Genomic DNA, 19,041 nt, shown 5'->3' on the forward strand with positions numbered 1-19,041 from the left:
AGCCGAAGGAGAAAGACACCTACTGGTAGGTCACAGCACTGTGGTGATACATAGATTAATAAAAGTGAATTAATTTGAGATATAAGAGTTATCCAGGAATATGTCTAAGTCATTGGCCAAGCAGTGTTGTAATTAATATAGTTTCAGTGTGATTATTTCAGGTCTGGGTGGCTGGAAAACAGTTGAGTGGCTCTCACTACAATGCCAGACTTTGTTGACTCCCCATGGAAAGCTTTACCCTTTCTGAGGAGAGGATGGGGGTTGGTTGGGGGGGACAGTGAGGGGGAGGAGAGTGGGAGGTGTGGAGGAAAGGGGAACTGTGGTTGGTATGCAAAATAAATTTTAAAAAGTGTTGAGATTGTCTAGTATCGTCCTTCCAAGTAGCTGGGATGACAAGTCTGAACCACCAGGTTCCAGCTAAGGTTCTTTGTTTTGAGATACTGGGAATTGAAACAATGGCCATGAACAACCCAGGCAAGTACTTTCTACCATTGATCTATATTACTAGCGCTCTCTCTCTCTCTCTCTCTCTCTCTCTCTCTCTCTCTCTCTCTCTGTGTGTGTGTGTGTGTGTGTGTGTGTGTGAGAGAGAGAGAGAGAGAGAGAGAGAGAGAGAGAGAGAGAGAGAGAGAGAAAGGGAGAGAAAGGGAGAGAGACACTAAGTTATCATGGCTGATCTTGAACTCAGCCTGTGGCTCAAGCAGGACTTGCATTTCCAGCTGCACTTCTTCAACCTTCTGAGTTGCTGCGATTACAGACATGCACCACCAGCCTGGCTGCACTATTAAGCTGAGTTAAGGGACATATTTGGAGTTATGAGTGACATTACAGTGCCTACTGCAGGAAGCGTCTGAAAAGAAAAATAGAACACAGGCCTACCAGCTCTTAGAATGGTGCCTACGAATCTCTGTAAGCTGGAGATTAGTCGCCTCTTCAAACTTCTCAGACAGAGGTGCCCTCCAGAGCTTTTCTGACATGTCCCGGGATAACTTGCTGTGACTTCTCAAGTCACATTTTAGAAAGAAGGATGAGTTCTGAATAACAGATAATCTATTTTGTAGCTCCTTCCCATTGGTGCCTATCCCTTAGGAGTGGTTAGGGATTAATTAGCCATCTGTGATTTGGATGGAAGTGTCCACCGTAGGCTCGTGTCTTTGAACACTGGTCCTCAGCCCTTGGTGTCTTTTTGGAACCTTTAGGATCAGAGCTTTGCTGGAGGAAGTGACTCATGGAGTGGACCCTGAGGTTTGATAGTCCATCCCTACGTCCTGAGCTTCCTGACTGCACAGATACTCAGTTCTACTCACACCAAGGCTTCCCTACTGTACCCCTTGAACTGTAAGCCAAAATAAACCCTCCTAGCTTGAGATGGCTGCTTGTGGGGCATCTGTCACAGCAACAAGAAAAGCAATGTGGTAATGGTTTATGGGGAAAGAGAAGGAAGGGAAAGGGTGAAGGGAACAGGAAGGATGAGGGAGGGAGGAAAAAATGAGCGAAGCCGGAATGAGGAAAGAGAAGGAAGAGGAACAAATAAGCCAGCCACAGCATCAGGAAGTGATACTGCTGGGAAGCAGTTGGCTGGAGTGATGCTACTGATCTACCCAGCATGCCCTTCTGCAGCACAGGCAGAGCACAGGTTAGCTCCATGGAAGATTTGCGAGAAGCAAGAAATATACCTCCTTGGGGAAGATGCTGCCCTTGGTGAGGAAGAGACTGGCTCGGTTTCAGACAGAACCTGTGTTCTGTACGCAAGGACCCTACTAACGGTTCCATGGACAGCTGCCTTCGGGCTGGTGTTGGATGCAGAGCTGGATGCATTGGCAGTCGCTCCATCCAGGACCTTCTACAGTGTCTAGATAGGAATCCAGCTATCGATAGGGCTTTGACTGGTTACAGATTGGATTTGGGGCTTTTTGACCAAAATCTCTTTTTCTTCAGCCAAGAGAAGTCTCTGGTTCCTTCTGTCTGTTTCCCAATCTCCCCTGGGATTAGTTAATGGACCCATGCTGAAGGATATAGAGAAGCTGGAGATGTCTTCCCTCACCCTCCCCTGTAACAGGAACTACAAATGGCAGGGCAATCCAGGCCTCGCTAGCTCTTTCCTTTAAGTCAGTGGCCAGAAGGAAGGATGGGAGGCAAAGCAGGAAGGGGGATCAGCTAATGTTGTTTAAGACTGCTTGGCACAGAGGGTAAAGCCTCCAGGCCTCTGGCTGAAGATAGCACAGGAAGGGACAGACAGACAGAGCCAAGCTTCAATCATTTCTCATCAGTGTTTACATCAGCGATCCCTGGGCACTGCCTGGTTGGCAGCCTGGGTGCTGGTAGCATTTGGCTCACGGCCCAGTTGGAGAGAGGCTCCAGATTTTGGAGGGGGTGGAGGAAAGCAAGAACAACTCGTTCTGTTTATGCAGATGGTTTGGAGGCCTCCGTTGTGGTCAAAAGTTTAGGTAGCCTGGTTTCAGGGTGATACACCCGCCCACACCAGGCCACAGGTGCCAGTAGGGTTCTGAGTCCGCAGTTGGAAGAGGCCTTCCATAGGGATCCGGTGAGTTTCCATCGCGGTTAGGCAAACAGCATCCACCCACGTTACAGAAAGCTGCCCTCTGAGCCTAGCGGACATTACTATCAACACCAGAGAGGCTGTCATTAATTGCTAACCCCCTTCAAGACAGGGCCTGGTCAAATTCCATGGAAGCGGATGTGCATGTTCATTTGACTTTGCCTGACCACTGTGTCCTATACTTCCACCTAAGCTGTGTATAATTCTGTCCGAGTTTCATGGGGTCTCCTGATCTTGTAGTCTTGGAAGGTAATGGAGTGCATAGAACGTGAGGTTATTTGAAGAGAATGACTCTGCTTACACAGCTGTGGGTTAGTCTTGCGTGAGTGGAGCTTCCCAGGGCTGTGACTGCACTGGGGTCACCCACACTCCTGTGAGTAACCCCTCATGCACACTTTGTAACCAAGTCCACAAACTCATTGGTTTGCTAGGCTGTAGTTTTTTTGATTTGGTTTCGGTACCTTATCTGTGGTGATTAGATGCTTATTCAGAAGTTCCCGGGAAGCAACTCATTTTATAGATAAAACAACCAAGGCCTGGCCTCACCACAGGTTGTGTCGTTAGAAACTGAGGAGGGGGGAGGAGGAGTACAGTATAGGATCCTTTACGGGGCACTCTGGCAGCCATGTTTGTCCAGGCCAGCATAAACAGCGTTTGCTTCCTCACCCGCTCAGTCCGCACCACCACCTTCCGGTGTCACTGGAGTCAGTCTATAATGCGAGAAACAATCCCACACCAATTAGGATTTAAAGGGGTATTTATTTTGGGGGGTAAAACTCACGAAACACCAACCATCAGGAAAAGAGCCTGGTCGCCAGAGCAGGAGCCAGAACCAAGCGCTGGAACCAAGAGAGCGAGCCAAGGCTTGCTTGCCCCTCTTTTTGAAAGATAAATAGACCACGCCTCAGTGGGTTGGTATTTTAGCAGCTATTGGCTGAAAAAGCAGAAGGTCCTCCCGGAGCAAGTCTAGTAGGCTGTATCCAAAGTCAGAGTGTTCGGTGTCCCCAGGAGCGGAAGTAATTAGGAAAAGTTCACAGAGGAAAGAAACTACTCAGGCTCACGTCTTTGCAATTTAATATCTTAGAATTTGAAGAAATGGATAGAGAGTGTTAGACATTCTAGGAAATGAATTTTTTTGCTTGTAAAGGTTTATTGTGTTTGTGTATATGTGTTTGTGTGTTTGTGCATGGTGTGTACACTTGTGCACATGTGAATGGAGGCCAGAAGAGGGTGTCATATTCCTCAGAGCTGGGGTGACTGAAAGCCTTGAGATATGGATGCTTCTCCTGATTAAGTAGCCATCTTAGCCACTGACCACCGCTCCAGTCCCAGAAACGATGATTTACTGTATGCTAGTTGGTGGCAAAGCACTGTCCATATCATGTCACTTGATAGTGCATGCGTGCGTGTGTATGTGTGTGTGTGTGCGTGTGTGTGTGTGTGTGTGTGTGTGTGTGTGTGTGTGTGTGTGATAACGTGCATGCATGTGAAGGTCAAAACCTGAGGTTGGGTGCCTTCCCGAGTCACTCCCCACCCTATCTTATTAGGATCTGAGCCTGGAACTCAGCATTTTTACTGCATTGCCCGCATAGCAAGCCCACGTGACCATCTGTCTTTCCTCCCCAGCGTTGGGACAGACTTCTTACATGGGACCTGGTGGTGCTAACTTAGGTCTCCATGTTTGTTCCCTCTCCCTGGCGCTCACCCATCTACTGTTGACAGTGACTCAGCTTCATGGGGATGGCATGCCATGTTTAGGACATGAACTTGTGGGTGACATAGAATTTAAACCTAGCAGTTATCCCTGGTCTTAGCCCTGTATGACAAATTTCCACACCTTATCACAAGTGACGTCGTGTTAGAGTCACTAGCCACCATGCTGACCTAAGAGCCCAGAATGTAGACCTTTGCACCTGCCAAAACAAGAACAAAGGCCTAATTCATTGGAGTCTGTAGATCTGTGAAAGTCCCTAAATGTACTGACCTTGCTTTGGGTTCTGGAGCTCTGCTTCGGGCTAACTGTTCATGCGAACTGAGGTGTTAATTTAGGGTGTCTTTTGTGCTTAAAGTTCACTATGAGTAAGTAAAGCTTGGGACTGCATTTGGGTTACAAACATCCAGTTTTAGTCAGTGGCCAACTCATAAATGACTTTCTGTTGGCTTGAACCCATGTCTGAATGGTCTTCTAAGGTGGATAACTCAAAGCACCTGCCAGGCATTGCTTCTCCTGGTGGCACAGGAGAGAAAAGAGGGTGCTCTGAGAAGAAATAGGGAATGGAATTGGATTGGCTGAATGGGTCTGATTGACAGGGCTTTCCTGTGGATAGGTGCTCAGTATTTCTTGGGCATCAGCTGTCTGTCACCTAGCCATTCCTCACTGTAGAAACTGAAGCTGTAACACTATACGTGGGATCTGCTGATGCAGTTTCATAGGAGATGCTGCCAGGGCACTGGTGGGCTAACGAGATGGCCTATACAGCTAGGCTTTTCCAGACATTCCTAAGATGGTAGGAAAGGCTGCTCTCCCAGTGTTTCTTACATGCCCGTTCCTTTCATGACTCTGTGTGCTCCTGAGACTTGGAATCACCTTTGTTTAACTTAGCTTAGCTGAAATTTCTCCAATTCCACCCTCTTCTCAACCAGCTGTCAAGTGAAGTTAACTAAATTACATCCAATCTCTTTCCAGCTATCTGATTTTTAAGAGGGTTATGAAGAACTTAGGCTTAAGAATTCCATTGCCTTCTTCTCAAAGGGTTGAACGCTCTCACTTTAGAAAAACATATTCTTATCTTTTATGAGTTGGAGTGTTTTGTCTGTGTGTATGCATGTGCGCAAGATGTGTGCAGTACCTGTGAAGGACAGAAGAGGGCATCATATCTCATGGATCCAGTGCCGTAGGAGGTTGTAAATTGCCATGTGGGTGCTGAGAATGGAACCCAGGTCCTCTGTAGGAACAGCCAGTACCCTGAACCACTGAGCCATCTCCCCAGCACCCTGACCTCATATTAAGACGCTAAAATAATGGTTTAGATTCATGTCTTGAGATCCCCAACAAAAGTTATGTCGGCATATTTCTTTAATCAGAAGACCGAGAAATACTATTTTTATGGTGTTACATGATGGTGAACTGTCATCTTTTGAAATGTCCTAAGATTTACTGTAAAGTTTGCTTTATCCACACTTATGACTTGCAATTTCTAATTTTAAACATACATATCACACCATGATTTGAGGATAAATGAATTCAGGAGCCCAAGTGCACAGATTTTTCTTTTCTTTTCATTGTTGGTATGACTGTGGGTGAGCCAGCCAACATTCCAAAGCTTCATTCTCATCATTTGCAAAGTGGAAGCAAAATTAGAACCCGCCTTTAGAGGTGTTTTCTTGTGAGATTTAATGAAGACTATACATGCAAAGTTCCTGGCATTGGTGAATGTTCCATGAATGTTAAGTTTGGAGGTGAAATAAATATTAGTAGATTGGCCTGAGTTATTTCAAAGGTTATGTGTGTTTCTAAGGAAGGAGTGGTTAGCAAAGAGGGATGTGGGGGGAAGTGTGGTGTTTGTTGTGGGATAGCAGCTGAAAGAGATGCTCAGAAGGTCCCATGAGTCAGACCCTGGGGTGGGGTGGGGACATGTGCAGGCATTTTTATACATGGAGGGGACTGAACATGCTTCTTACCACAGAGAAGGGGAGCCTCCAGAAAAGTCACATTTTCAACAAGGAACAGTTTTCCTTTTTTTTTTTTTTTAAAAAAAAATAGAAACCTGTTTTTTAAAATTATTATACTCTTTCTCAAAGATCATCAAAAATACATAAAAATCAAATGTTTCTATTAAAATCAAATGTTTCTATAAAAATCAAATGTTTCATAAAATGTTTCTATAAAAGTAAAGTGTTTCTATAAAAATAAAATGTTTCTATATATGTATATCTAATCTCCTTGAATTTTAGACTTCTTTTTTGTATTTTTGATAGTTTCTTTTTTCCTTTCATTCATTCTTTCTTTACTTCCATTTGTTTATTTTACACACACACACACATCATTTGTGCACAGAGGACGACACTGGGCATCCTGCTCTATCACACTGAAATAGTCTCTTAAGACAGGGTTTTTCACTGGACCTGAAGCTCACCATTCTGGCTAGACTAGCCAGCCCATGACCTCCTAGAATCCACTTGTTTCTGTTCTCCAAAGCTGAAGCTAGAGGCATGTTAAGCTATGCCTTGTTTTTACATGGATGTTGGGGATTTGAACTTAAGTTCTCATAATTGCACAGAAATGCTCTTACTGGGTCCTCTCCCCAGCCCCTTTCCTTTAAGAGACAGGCTCATGCTGTGCAGATTTCCCTGGGCCAGAACTCTCTAAGTAGCCTAGGATAGCTTTCAAATTCAGTCCTCTTGCTTCTGTCTCCAGACTTCTGGGATTGTAGGCTTGTGCCACCACATCCAATTATACATAATTGTTGCAGTGTCTCAAGGACAAGAAGATATTAATAACTCTCAGTGTATACCTGTGTTAGTTCAAAAGAAATGACCTCCAAAGGGAGTGTCACTATTAGAGGGTGTGGTCTTGTTGGAGGAAGTATGTCACTATGGAGGCAGACTCTGAGGTCTCACATATGCTCAAGCCACACACAGTGTCTCAGACCACTTCCTGTTGCCTGTGGCTCAAGATGTAACAATGCTAAGCTCCTTCCCCAGCACCATATCTGCCTGCACAGCATGTCGCACTGTAGTGACAATGGACTACACCTCTGAAACTGTGAGCTACCCCAATTAAATGTTTTCCTTTGTAAGAGTTGCTGAGGTTATGGTGTCTCTTCACAGCAATCAAAACCCTAACTTAGACAATTCCCCATTCTAAGTGATTAACCTAAAAGGAGGCATTGGAGACCTCAGGAATATCAATTCACAGTAAACAAGTGATGGTGTGTGTTGATTGAGCCTGAAGGATCTGGTGATGGTGACTGCTTCTGTTAGCCAGAATTGCTGAAGACAAAAGGACCTAGCATTGGCTCTCCATGTCTTGAGGAAAATCATCTGGCATCAGACAAGGTCATGGGAGATGTGGGGTCATGTACAGTTGCAATGATTAAAGACCATTGACAAAGAGCAGTTGACTCTTCATCCATTGGTAACCTCTGGGAGTTGCCTAATTCTTAGTTGACTTTCTTCTGTTTCTAACTGGTTAAATTGATGGATCTCCACAAATCAGCACAATATCACCATTTTTGATATGCAACTTCACAAGAGCTGCATGAACATTCTAGAACCTCAGACTGCATAGCTGTGAGCTGGCAGCTTGGTGGGTACATAGCTAGGTGAAATCCCCAATTCTGTATGCAATGTAACAGTGCCACAAAGTATCTAGATCTTAAGCCAAGTATCATTCAATATATCTGACATTTCAGTGATGAGTTCAGCATTTGAATTGGGAGACTAAGTAAACTGTACTTTGATTTTGGTGTAGACAGGCCTCATCTAATCAGTAGGCTGTGACAGACCAAAAAATCCAAGTCTTCTCTCAAAGAAAACCTCTGCCATGTGATGTTTGAGTGGAGACATCATTCTTTTTCATTCTGAGGCACTGGCTTTCCTTGCCAACTCTTGGGGTCACAGCGGCATCATTAGCTCCCTTGAGTTCTCAGGCCTTGGACTGAATGACATATCTTGGGTCTCCAGTGTGTTGGCTGTCGGCCATGAAACTTCTTAACTTCATAAGTGCTTGAGCTGACTCCTTATAATAAATAGAACCTCCTCCCTGCCCTGCTCTGGTTCCGAGGAGCCCTAATGTGCTTGCAAAATTAGCCATGCTTTTATCTGGCCAAGCTAGCATGCCTAAGCATTTGATGGACCACTGCAGTCTTTCCCACAGTTAATGACATGCACCCTCATCTCTGGCCAGCTGCCTAATGGTGAGCAGATGTGTAAGGGCACCGAGAGAAAGAGTGTGGATTCCTGAAAGATATGATTTTTGCCTCTACAAAAGACCTCCAACTTTTTATGGATTTTAGTTTAAAGGTTTGTTAAAGAGCTCAATCCATGACAAACTCCAGCTAGATCTTTAGCTCCCCAGTGCAGATGTGAGGGTACGTGCGGCCAAGCCTGGCCAACGAGGGTCTATGAACTACACAAATAAAGCCCCGAGATTGAGAGTAATCTATACCAGAGTCTGCTCTGAAGGGTGAGAATTGATGTTAAGTTAAGTTAAAGAATGTGCTTTAAGAGAAGTAACTTACACGAGACACTGCTGTGAGCTGAAGGCAATGTATGTCTGGCTAAAGGTTAAAATGGACATGTGACCTGGACATGCTGGTATAGTCAGAGCCAAAGGAGAATCCTAAGCAGTCCTGCAGTCTCTGGGAGTGACGTGAGCAGGCTGCTTGGCTGTCTTGCCACGTCTCACGTCAGCTGTGAACAAGACAAGCCCAACAAACGTGGCGCACAGTAAGGCTTTGGTTAAGCCCCTGTGTTTTTGTGTCTCCTTTGCTCCGTGTGTTGGTTCTGTATAAACAGGCAGCAGACATTAGAAATCTTGGTTGTCATGTCTGTTACTGTTCTCATTTTCATGCATGTTTACTCTGCTAAATGATCAGCTCCTGGGGCCTGGTCTAGGTCCTAGGATTTGTGTGTAGCATTGCTTATTGTATGTGGTATCTTGAATGAGAAATGTACCTCATCGTCTTGTGTCTTAACTTGGGTTTTATTGCTGTGGAGAGACACCATGACCGCAGCAACTCTTATAAAGAAAAACTTAATTTGGGGCTGGCTTACAGTTCAGAGGTTTAGTCCGTTATTGTCATGGTGGGAAGCATGGTGGCATCCAGGTAGACATGATACTAAAGAGGTAGCTGAGAGTTCTTCATCCTGATTGTCAGGCAGTAGGAAAAGAATCAGAGATTGGGCCTGGCTTGAGCATTTGTAAACTTATAGTCTTCCCCCAGTGACATACTTCCCCCAATAAGGCCACACCTACTACAAGGACACACTTCCTAATAATGCCCCACTGAGGCACTATAAGAGTAGTTGGCAATTTTAGTTAACAGGAACCAAAATAGGTGGTGGGTGTTGCAGACCCTGGAGGAATCCAGGCTAGAACCAAGGGGATGTAACTCTGTGAATTTACACAGCACTGTTTTTCCACATGGCTTAATGTCCTTATGATCCTTATGAGTCCTACAGGCTCAAGCATCTGCTAAGGAACCAAGGGCTTCCTGGATAGCATTCCACTGGGTGTCTCTATCTGAATTTGTTTATTCCTTGGCCTGCTGTCCTAGTTTCATCCTCACTGCTGTGAGAGAACACTCTGACCAAAGAAAGGGAAGGGAGAAGGTTTAGTCAGGCTCGCAGGGCAAGGGTGCCGTCCACCCTGGTTAAGAAGTCAAGGCAGCAGGAAATTGGAGCAGCTGGTCCCACTGGATCATGGCCCCCACAATCAGGCAGCAGAGAGAGGTGAACACATACTGCTGCTCAGCTCTCTTTCTGTAGTAATAAGGGCGGTGGAGCTGCGTCCCCAGCACCCCGGCTGTCTGCTCGGCTAGCTTATGCCCCGAAATAATTACACGGACACTGTATTCTTTTAATCACTGCTTGGCCCATTTCTATCTAGCCTCTTCTAGGCTAACTCTCTCACCTGGACTAGCCCATTTCTAATATTCTATGTAGCACAGCTAGGTGCGCTTACCGGGAAGATTCTAGCCTACATCCATCCTGGGTCGGAGCTTCATCGCGTGCATCTTCCCGGGAGCGGGGAGCATGGCGTCTCTCTGAGGCATCTGCTCCCGAGAGGAGAGCTGTGGAGTCTGAGCTCACTTCCTCTTCCTCCCAGCGTTCTGTTCTGTTTACTCCTCCCACCTATCTTCTAACCAATGAGGGCCAAGCAGTTTCTTTTTATTTAACCAATGACCTTCCTCCATCATCTTTCTCACGTAGAGAGCACAGGATCCCAGTCAGGGAATGGAGTTGCCCACAGGAGGTGGGTCTTCCCACATAAACTCACACAATAAATATAGCCCTGTCTCCCAGGTGATTTTAGAGTCTGTCAATTTGACAGCACCAACCATCACTCCTACGGATGGACACTTGTGTTTCTTCTGTATTTTGGCTGCTAACAATAAAGGCATGAATATGACACATCAATCTTTGTGAAGATATATTGATTTCCTTTTTCTTGGGTAAACATTTTCATAGGATTAGTGGGTCACATGACATGTATCTATCTAATGCATTTTTTAAACTGCCAACCCCCAAACTGTTCTCTAAAGTGGTTGTACTGCTTGACAGTGCTACCAACACTGTTGTGAGTATTCTAATTGTCAGTGTCAGGGCTTCCCATGGTCAGTTCAGAAGTTCTGGGCTGGGTAGTAGATGAGCATGCCACATGGGTCAAGCATGATCAACACACACACATGCACATGTGCATGTGGCAGCGGGGAGTTCCTCAGCTTGTAACGGGATTGAATTATACCCATCAAAATCTGACACTATCAGTAAGTTGAAATGTATTTAGCACACCTACCAAAGCCCGTAGCTGAGTGTCGTCTATCTCAACCTTATATCAGCCTAGAACTGGCCAACGTTATCGAACATGAAGCTTATTTTATAGTAAAGAACTGACTTTCTCCTATAGTGTGTTGAATATTGGTGAAATGTCTCTGAGGTGTGCTTTTCTTCCAGCATGAAGCCACAGGAGCCTTACCTTTACGACTGGATCAATCCCAAGGTCTTAAGCCTATTTCTTTAACCTCTTGCTCCCCTTCCCTCCATGTGATACTTCCATTACAGCACAGTAAGAGGGACCTCAACAGATAGTGGTCTCAACTGAAGACTTGCCAGCTTAATAAATATATAAAATAAATATATTTATTTATTATATACTGGCCCTCCTCTGTTTTGGTTCCAAGAACTAATGTCTATGTCTTTTGTTGACCAGATCAGAAAGAAATGCCAAATGTCAGATTTTCCTTGTGGCAGCTCATATCTGCTTTTGGTACCATTGTTTTTCATTCATCTGCTTAAGTTGGGTTACATTATAATAACAATTCATAATGCTAACAGATTAGAACAGGTAAGCAAATGACAAAGGTTTTCACCTTCCATGTATTACATATTTTAAGGGGAGACAGCCCACCATATTTACCAATAGGCTCTTAGGTTGCCAGTCTTCATGTGTTATGTATACTTCCTTACATCGGTATCATTTTAAAGATATGCAAGCGAGCTAGGCGGTGGTGGCGCACACCTTTAATCCCAGGCAGAGACAGGAGGATCTCTGTGAGTTTGCCTGTTCTATAAGAGCAAGTTCCAGTACATGCTTCAAAGCTACAGAGAAACCCTGTCTTGAAAAACCAAAAAAAAAAAAAAAAAAGGAACAATATTAGCAACTGGGCTAAAGGATAGTCATACACTAATTCGGCCAAGTATCTGGCTGCCTTCTTCTGCCCAAGCCTTGATAAATTGCATGCAGAAAAATTAAAATGTAATGGACCAATCTCTCTGGTTAAAGAGATGTCAAGATTACACAATGTTCACTTGATGGCAAAGTTATTACTGGTATGTGGGTGCAGGCCTGCAGTAAAATGCAAATGGGCAGAAAGAAGTATAAAATGTGCCATTTGGAGAGGAAAAAAGAGCACTAGGAAGCAAAATGTTGTGGCCAAGGCATGTGCTGTTGGAGAGGCTGTCGTTGTGAAGGGGATTGCCCCTTAAGGAACGGCCTCCAGGTCTCCATCGTGAGAAAGGGAAGGGTGTCCCAGGGGTCAGACCCCACCCAGGTAAGTTTCCAAGCTGGGGAAGAGCCTACAGTGTTTTCTGCTCTTAGAAAACATCTGGATGAAATCACTGCTGCAGATGTGGTTCAGGGAGGCAGGGTCCATCCCAAGCTGGCTGTACCATCTTGGTAGAGCTAGCTGTAGAAGCGTGCAAGCTGGAAGAGTTAAAGGGCCATGGATTCTTCCTCTGGAGTTTCAGAGAGCTGCTAAGGCCTGGCACTGTGTCTCAGGAGACCCCCGCATGAAGGCCTTGTGAAGGCAGAAGGCCCTGCTAGTTTGTTGTGTGAACTTGTGGAAGTGAAGCCTGGATTTCATTAGAGACCCATAGATGCTAGAGATGCCAGAGCCATGAGTTATCTTCCAAGGAGATCTGCACACAGAGAGTAGAACCGCACACAGAGAGTAGATCTGCACACAGAGAGTAGATCTGCACACAGAGAGTAGATCTGCACACAGAGAGTAGAACCGCCCTAAGAGACAATGTGTGCTGCAGGCAATAAACCTGGTGCAGTCATCTAAACCTCTACACAGAACTACAGGATTTGGAGTTTGGCCTTCTGAGTTCTGTATTTCTTCTCTATGCCTCCAGTTTTCTCTTTGGGAATGGCATTGTATATTCTGTGTCATTATATGATAGAAGTGTGTAATTTACTTTTTGATTTTACAGGGGGGTTGTATTTCAGAGACGGCCATGCATCTTAGCAGAGACTTTGGGCTTTGAAACAGTGTTCAGACTATGAGAGATTATGGGGACTTTTGAAAATGTGCTAAATTCATTTTGCATCATGATACGGCTAAGGGCCTGGTTGGGGGCAGGGGAGGGTGGAATGTGGAAGTATGGATGAGAAATGGCCCCCATAGATCAGGCACTTGAACACTCGATTCTCAATTGGGGGTGCAGTTTGGAGATGGAGGAATTATGTCACTGGTTCGGGTTTTGGGAGCTTAAAGTCTCAGCCACATCCATTTTGTTCTCTGCCTGTGTTTGTGGCTGAGCACGTGATCTCTCAGTGTCCCATGCTTGCCCTCATGCCTGTCATTGCTGCTCTGCCTCCCCTCCATGAGGACTTTATTCCCCTGGAGGCACAAGACCAAATAAACACCTTCTCTATTTTTGGGGGCGGGGGGTTCGAGATAGGGTTTCTCTGTAGCTTTGGAACCTGTCCTGTAATTCACTCTGTAGACCAGGCTGGCCTCAAAACTCACAGAGATGTGCCTGCCTCTGCCTCCCGAGTGCTGGGACTAAAAGCATGCACCACTCCTGCCTGGTTTGGTCAGCGTGTTTTGTCGCAAGAGCAGCAAAGTAACCAACACAGCCAGCAGTTAGAACCTAGGTCAAATTAATTTTGATGTAGGTTGTGAGGGAGGAATGAGCATTTGCACAATCCCCTCCTGGCAAAGAAGACACTTTTGCGGGTTGAGACAGGGCAGCCTGTGAAACTGACGTTGTAGTGATAAGCTTTTGTGATTTTGAGTTTTGTATCTCACACGAAACACCCCACGATTCACTGAAACGAGCAAATTATTGGCTGTTATGAAAGGGCCTTAGGAAAAGCATTTCTGCATAGCTTAGTTGAATGTCACCCCGTGGGAATATGGAGCTAAAATTATTGGATCTTCCAATTTCCTAAAAGAATGTGAAGTCTGGGTTTTCGTGTGAAATCCTGTGATGTTTAAGCATAAGCAACTATTTCTAAGTTATAAAAACACTGCATGGTCCAAACAAAACACATCTGTGGGCCAGATGAGGCCCTTGGGGTGCCAGCTTGAGGTCTGTGCTTTAGACTTTTCTTCCTCTTGCCCTCCAGGATTCATTTGTGTGCCTCTTCTACGGTCTTCCCGGTGTGAGGAGGGAAGCCCTCATCACTGACGATTTTAACTGACTGTTGCTGGACCAGTTTTCTACCATACTGTAGGTACTTGAAGATAGGAATTGTAGCTTCTGTTTGGTTTCTTCAATCCAGGGTCTAGTGTATCACGCCTTGTACCTAGTAACATTTAACAAGAATGTGTGTTGGTGAAATAAATGAATGAATGGCCAAACTGTGCTGCAAACAGACGAGACAGGACAAGTCTGACCCTCGGTTCCCCTGTGACCGGCTGGCTCGCCCTCATCCCTCTGCGCCCTCTTAGGTAATCTTACAGCTGTCCTCCCGTGACTTTTTAAACAGGTGGTGTCGTCTGCCGCAGTGTGAGGGCTCGCCACTAGATGGCTCCCCTGGCTTAGCTTCAGACATTCAGAAGTCCTGAGGTCACACTGAGGCTTGCTGAAAGAAACCACGTCTTAATCTTAACGGCATTTCCTCCAGATGTCTGTCCTCCTGGGGCCGAGCACACAAGCAAAGTCGCAAGGCCAGAGGAAGGTGCCCACAGGTGCGTCAGGCTTGGTTTGTTCAAGGAGAGTTTTGGGAGAGTCTCTTCGCTGTGTTCGTCTCTAACCCAGCAAACTTGTTATTTTACTTTGCTTGACCTGTTGGGGATGGGGGGTTGGGTGAAGGATGTGTCTTACTGAGAAGGGCCCTGGGGCCTCCAGAGTGTTCGTGCTTAAAGAAGGTCACTTGTGAGCTGCAGCAGGATGAAGCTGTCCCCAGGGCAGTTTAAACCTTGTGTGAATTGCTGTTCACTGTGAGGTCACCAGGACTGCGTGCCAACACCTGGGGGGGGGTGCTTTTGCGTGACCTCTGGAGCATATTCTGAGCTTGGAAAGAGGGTCTGTTCAGTGCTGTGTGAGTTCCAATTTAAAGGCAGACGGGGGTCTGAAAAAGTGGCCCAGTCGGCTATAATGTTGAGGACCCGAGTTCGGATCCCCAACCAGTGCTCCTCTGCAATCCCAGTCCGTGCTCAGCAGGCAGACACAGCCGGGTTCCCAGAACCCAGTGGCCAGCTAGTGATCTTTAGACTCAAGGAGAGGCCTGATAGAAACAAACAAGCAAGATGGAGACCGAATGAGGGATGTGATGTGGGGCCCAGGGCAGCCCGGCCATACATACATGGGGCCCAGAGCAGCCTGGTCATACATACATGGGGCCCAGAGCAGCCTGGTCATACATACATGGGGCCCAGAGCAGCCTGGTCATACATACATGGGGCCCAGAGCAGCCTGGTCATACATACATGGGGTCCAGAGCAGCCCGGCCATACATACATGGGGCCCAGAGCAGCCCGGCCATACATACATGGGGTCCAGAGCAGCCTGGTCATACATACATGGGGCCCAGAGCAGCCTGGTCATACATACATGGGGCCCAGAGCAGCCCGGCCATACATACATGGGGTCCAGAGCAGCCTGGTCATACATACATGGGGCCCAGAGCAGCCTGGTCATACATACATGGGGCCCAGAGCAGCCTGGTCATACATACATGGGGTCCAGAGCAGCCCGGCCATACATACATGGGGCCCAGAGCAGCCTGGTCATACATACATGGGGCCCGAGCTGCACAGCTTCCAAAGCAGGCAACATCAGGTTCCAGGAAAAGCCATAAGCTGGCACTACCCAGGAACAGACCATCCAAAGGAAATTCCTAACATTCCAGCCATTGTAGATAGGATCACCTGCCAGCACACATCCATCACTTTTCACCAGGACACCCCCAGACAAATGTCAGCCAATCAGAAAACCTAAACCTTAGAGTTCCATCACCCCCACCTTTACTACTCTAAAAACCCAACCTCAGCTGGGCTCGAGGCTCTTTAATTACCCCACATGGGACACACAGAGTCCAAGTTTGCAAACTTGTGGAAGAATAAAGGCTGTTTGCTTTTATATACAGGACACGGTCTCCTAGTTGGTTTTGGAGGAACACTGTGATCTGGGCATAACAAGGAAGTTACCCAACATTGATTTCTGACCTTTACATACATGCACACATGTGTATACATCACACACACACACACACACACACACACACACACACACACACACAAGGCAGAACGAGGGAGGAAATTATTCATTTGCTCTGTGGTTCCCATCTCCCTTCCCAGCACTATTTTCAGCACGTGAACACGGCTATCTGAACGGAGCCATAGATGGCACCTTACCTAGCTCCTCTGAGTTTCCCCGGGATCTCGGATGTGTTGACTGAAATGGTAAACGGATTCTCTCAGCTGTACAGGGCTCTCCAGCATCCCACAGAAGGCTCAGAGTAACGACCCTCCCCCTCCTCAGCACCGGAGCTTACCTTTGCCTTTTCTGTCCAGCATGGGCCGGATGTTTGTGCTTGTGTTCCTCCGTTGTCTTTGGGAAACAGCCGTTTGCAGGTTAACAGAGTAGACTCTAAGGTCAGGCGGTGGCTGCTTCCTGATTTATCATTTACTCAGCCACTCTGTGCCTCAACGTCCTCATCTATAACATGGGAGCAACGGTGGGAACTATCAGCACGGAAGTTGCTCAGAACAATATTCAGTAAGTTCTCAGTAAGTCACACTGGATAAGTGCACGGCATTGGACTCCTCTCTAAGCGGCTCTTCGGGGTCAGCTCCCACGGTTGTGACTGGTGTGCTTTTCTCTGGTATGGCAGAGGTTCCCATAGTTTCCTAACCTTGTCCTCTGGGGATAAAATCTTTTATTTTGTGATCCTTTTGCCCCCACCTCCCCAATGCTGGGCTCATAAGCATGTGCCACCGCAGAAGGCCTGAATATCCTTGGACATAGGTTTGATAGTAATCCCATTATGTGATACCCTATCCCTCAAAAGGTGTGTACCATAAGTCACGCTGCTCAAGGCTGAAGGCAGCAGTTCTCACCCTTCCTAGTCGGTAGCCCTTTAATACAGTTCCCTATGTTGGGGTGACCCCCAACCATGAAATTATTTAGTTGCTACTTCATGACTGTAATTTTGCCTCCTCCAGCACTGCACACACACATATACTTACATACATGTAGGAAAACACTCATCCACATAAAATCAAAGTAAATAAATCGTTAAAAACCACACATGAGAATAATACATACAACAATGTTAGAAAGCTGTGTTCGTTTATCTAGTTATTTACTTTGGGGACAGGATCTCAGGTGTCCTAGGCAGGTATCAGATTCACTACAGGAGTGTAGGTGACCTTGAACTTCTAATCCTCCTGAGTGCCGAGATCACTGAGTGTCTCGCCACACCTTACTTAGCCCCAATCTTTTATGGGAGACCAAGCAAAAGCAATCCGGTTGACAACACAAATCAGCAGATGAAGTCAGTGGGGTTCAAAGCTCTTCCTTATCTCAGGTCTTGCTTACGGTTCTCCTGAATTTGTGGAATTCAAACCTATGAGGTGGAGGACACGTGATTGCATGTTTAGCTTGCGTTTTGAACGCAGGTGAACACTTCTGCTCAGGTCGGGTGTGTTATGTTAGAGCCAATGAAGCATGTTAATCAAATTAGAGGGCACAGGTCCTCAGCTCTGCCTCCTCAGGTTAGCCCAGGTCTGGACTCACAAGGGTAAGACCTAGGGGCAGTCACAGGACCAATCCCACACCACTTCCTTCTGTTCTGTCCTTTGTGACATCTATGGTATGTCCCACAACCTGACCAGGAAGTCCTGATGAATCCAGCTCCACGTGTTCACTGGCTTTTATGAGGAAACCAGAAGAAAGAAATAAGCGGTTTATTAGTGAGTCATCGGTTTAAACAAATGCGCCTTATTTCTGACATGACCTGAATGTTGGACACAGCCTGACCCCTTTTATTAGATTTGGGATTTAAAAAGCATTGAGTGTGTTTAGTGGTTCAGATTCGCATCTTCCTGATTCCAAACCAATATAGTCATGAGATCCCCTAAAGGCCATTGCTTGTTTTAACTTTCTAGAACCCTCTAACAGGCCTCTGGTCTAATAAGAAGTGGTGGCGCTCCCACTGGTGCTGAGGGCTACGCGCTTGTCCCTAAGAAGTGGTTGGGATCAACAGAGTGAAGGTGAGTGAGGGACCTTTCCTCTGAGCGTCTAGCCGAGTCATCTTCAGCCCTTGTCAGCTGACCATAGTTAGTCTTCCATTGCTTCCCATTCCCTCTGCCCCTAGTGTCCAGCTTCACAGCCACTGTCCTGCCCAAATAACCCGTACGCTCTTGGCCCCATTTTAGTGCTTTCTGTATGTACATTTTTATTTTAGAGAGTCTTCATATTTAACCCTGGCCAGCTTGGAACTCACTATATAGCTGGCCTCAAAGGCATGCAATCCCTCTGCCTCAGCCTCCTGGGTGCTGAGACAATAGTGTGCCTCACCATACCTGGCTAGCCCCGCTTTCGGAGCATCTCGCCATGAAGATGCCAGTAAGGTAGGTGCTGCTGCAAGCCATTTAAATCTAGACAACAGCAAAAGAAATGTCAAATATAGTCCCAGACTGCTGGGTACTGGGCAAGTGACAAGTTCTCAGCCATTTGTACTGAGTGGAAATTTGGTGCCGTCCACAACTGGTTGCTTTGGAAACAGGCAGAACTCTGCAGGAAGAACACAAGAAGAGATTGAAATGACCTCAGTTCAGTTAAAACTTTTCTTTCCCCAAGACTGGAGGATCAAGAAGGGAACAGTGCTTGGTGCCTTCAAATCGCTGGGGGGTTTTATTCTCCATCACTTGAACCACAAAGTAATTCATGAGCCAGGACGCTCATCAATGCATGGCAGCCGCCCCCACAACAGACCCAGCACAGTTTTTAAAGGGGAAAGAACTTTAGATAGTAAACCAACCATTAACACATGTCACTCACCTTCAGCATGTTCCTGC

The 19,041-nt window shown here is 46.3% G+C and overlaps 1 protein-coding gene across 3 annotated transcripts in view; it reads left to right on the plus strand.

Annotated features, from left to right (window-relative positions):
* The first annotated feature begins 14,573 nt into the window (after window positions 1–14,573).
* Adgrf1 (adhesion G protein-coupled receptor F1) overlaps window positions 14,574–19,041 on the plus strand; it is a 53,773-nt gene continuing 49,305 nt past the window's right edge. For 2 of the 3 annotated variants that reach the window (XM_075980667.1, XM_075980669.1), the window contains exons 1-2: window positions 14,574–14,706; window positions 18,130–18,234. The gene's annotated coding sequence lies outside the window, so the exon portion shown is untranslated. The remainder of the gene's footprint in view (window positions 14,707–18,129; window positions 18,235–19,041) is intronic. The other variant, XM_075980668.1, reaches the window with a different exon arrangement.

The sequence above is a fragment of the Microtus pennsylvanicus genome, chromosome 7 (assembly GCF_037038515.1).
Source record: "Microtus pennsylvanicus isolate mMicPen1 chromosome 7, mMicPen1.hap1, whole genome shotgun sequence".
Classification (NCBI taxonomy): domain Eukaryota; kingdom Metazoa; phylum Chordata; class Mammalia; order Rodentia; family Cricetidae; genus Microtus; species Microtus pennsylvanicus.